At 56.5% G+C, this 2,732-nt stretch overlaps 1 protein-coding gene across 2 annotated transcripts in view; it reads left to right on the forward strand.

Moving 5' to 3' along the window:
• The first annotated feature begins 20 nt into the window (after positions 1 to 20).
• The window catches only part of Tcp11l2 (t-complex 11 like 2), a 32,820-nt gene continuing 30,108 nt past the window's right edge, over positions 21 to 2,732 (forward strand). For both annotated transcript variants that reach the window (XM_010631315.3, XM_010631316.3), the window contains exon 1: positions 21 to 237. The gene's annotated coding sequence lies outside the window, so the exon portion shown is untranslated. The remainder of the gene's footprint in view (positions 238 to 2,732) is intronic.

A 2,732-nucleotide genomic window follows, 5' to 3' on the forward strand; every position in this document is an offset into this window, starting at 1 on the left:
CCTGTGACACCCCGATCTCCCTGGCCCGCCGCGCCGTTCCCCCCGCGCCCATTTGGTGACAGCCACCTCCCTGGGGACCTCAGGGCCCTTTAAATCCCGAGGGGGGGGCGCGGGGCCTGGAGTTGTTGGCTGGGAGTTTCCACGCTGTGCTCCACTCGGCGAAGGGACACGGAGACGAGGGACACCGCACCCCTGGCTTGCGCCGCTCTTTGCCGATTTCCTCTTCGCGCCGCACCGGTGCGTACGCGGCCCTGGGTGACGACTGCTCACGGGGACAGCGCTCCGGGCCATCCGGAGATCCCCACTCGGGCCCCAGTCTCAACCTCGTCCTGGAGCTGCGGGGTCGGAGCCGTCCCCTTGTCCGCCTCGAGCCCCGTCTAGCACAAAGGGCGCGCCAGGTGTCGCGCGGTGTCGGGCTGCAAGGGGTCCCCGCTCCCAGGGGCCCCTAGGTAGGGGCTGAGCTGAGAAGGGGAGGTCGGCGAGTATTGGGGCCCAGGCGCTGTTCCCCGCACTGGCTGGGCTGGCTCGGGCCGTCCCCTCCCCCAAGGGTTTGTTTTGACAGGAAACGTCGAGGCGAGGGGCGGGGCGGAGGCGACCGGAGGGGACCGGGCGGGGGAGGGGCACCGAGTGCTGCAGAGGGGGTGGACTCTGTTGCAGGTCGCGTCCAGCAGTGGCTGGAACCCTCGAACTCTCTGGGATGATGGCTTTGTGCTTCCCTGGCTGCCCCGCGGTGTAGTGACCCTGATTCCAGGGCATGGGGATGCGCATAGCTTTGTGTCTTGTCAGTAAAGGAAACATTGTTGCATTAAGTGAGTAATTGCACAATGATACAAAGTTTCCTTTTGAAATGTGTGTAAACGCCACAACCTGTTCCAGATGAGAAGTGTTTGCCAGTAGAGATGGAAATGGGCACGGTTACTGTCCTGGAGTGGTATTCACTGGGCTGCAGTTCGGAAATATTGTCTAGTGTTTGTCCCTTTACTTTGCCCGGGAAGAAAGTGGACAAGCTAGCCTTGTCCCCAGGGCCCTTGGCACCCTGTTCTCTGGTCCAAAGACCTGGTTCTTCCCCCTTTCTCTGGCCTGATCCACATCACCCTGGGAAGCCAGGCCAGAAGTGGCCCAGGGCTAAAGACGACAGTTCACGGGTGAAAGCAGTTTCCGTGCCACTCTGTGGGGGCTGAGGGGCCTGAGTCCTAACACAGGTGGCAGGAGCAGGAGGATGGCGACTTCGAGTGTGAAAAGAATCGAGAAGCCTTCTCCCTGGTGCCGTAATGCCACGTTCAGCATGAGTATCTGCTCTTTAGACAGTGACTAGCTTGTCGGCTTTTTGTCTAGCTCTTCGTTGGCTCTCGTCTGATGAAGACAAGTATTGTTAGCTGAGCCGTACAGAACCTCTCTCTGCTCTGTAGGCTTTGCTTTGCTGTGGAGGAGTAACTTTTTGGTGCTGCTGTCGGGCTCCAAAGCAGCGATGGAAATTTCCCATCATCTGCGATCTTAGCAGACCCTCCTAGTGGTCCTGTGCTCCCTGCCCTGACCACACGTCAGTAATTGTGCGTGCACCTGACGTCATGGCACCCCCTAGACCAGTGACAGGGAAACTTCTAGAGACTGAGTGCCCACACTGCAACCCCAAACCCACTTATTTATCAGAAAATGCCAACAGTCCAATTAAACCTGAACACTGAGGTTTTCTTTTACATAAAACAAATCATCAGATGCTCAGATGCTGGGGACTTGGCTGCCCTGACACAGAGGGCTTTGCAGGCTGGCTGTGGCGTGAGTGCCATAGGTTCACTGCTACTGCTGTAGATGTTTCTTGAAATTTCTCCTTTCCAGTACCTACTGTTGCCTAGACAGGTTCCTTCATATTCAGCCTGTTGGATAATTTGGGTAATTTACTCCAGAATGTGCATGACTCACGCTAGCTGTAGGCAGTTTGCTCTGGATAATATTTGGGTTTTAACTAAGGATGTTCAGTGCATGAAGAATGGCTGCCTGCGAGGATCTGCATTTGCTCCGGGGGATGCCTGAGAGTTATTTTGGATCATGGGCTCTCAGCGATGCCCTTCACGCTGTGGCACTTAGCAGCCCGACCCCGGAGGAAGGTCAGCTGGCTACCAGTGTGCCAGTGTCTGTGTGGTGATAGATGGGTCGGTTTGGTGGGGTGGGAATGGAAAAGAATGAGGAGCGTACCACGTTCTCTCCAGCCTTGCTGGAGTGGTGGAGAGCACGGGCTCGGGGCTCCACTGCCTGCATTCGAGCCATGCCCTGCGTTTGCTGTGGGCCATCGGGCAAGCATGCAGTCTCTCTGAGCCTCGGGTCCTTATGAAATGGGTATAGTATCTTAGCTGTCGAGGCTGTCCTGAGGACTCAAGGTGATATGGCATCTGAAGGACTCACCCTGAGATGGTAATGGGTCCTGTTTTGGGGGGCCCTAGTAAGCACCCTGGGCTGCTCCCCCTGATTGCTAGAGTCTGGTATATCGGCACAGTCAGCAGGGCGGAGAGACCTGATGCAAACTTTCCCTTAGGCTCCTGGAACTGGAGTCCTTTCTGGTTTGGATGATTGGTGCCTTGGAAATACATTGTGGTAGGCGCTGGAAATTGAAGAGACAGAGCTACTTACGTGAGCAGCCTGAAATGTAGTGGGGAGAGAGACAGACAGCAACAGCCGCAGTACTTTGAGTGACTGTATAGCAGTTGGATGAGCAAAGGGACTGGGGCAGAAGAAGG

Source organism: Fukomys damarensis, unplaced genomic scaffold, assembly GCF_012274545.1.
Source record: "Fukomys damarensis isolate Sample0158 unplaced genomic scaffold, DMR_v1.0_HiC HiC_scaffold_15, whole genome shotgun sequence".
Lineage (NCBI taxonomy): Eukaryota > Metazoa > Chordata > Mammalia > Rodentia > Bathyergidae > Fukomys > Fukomys damarensis.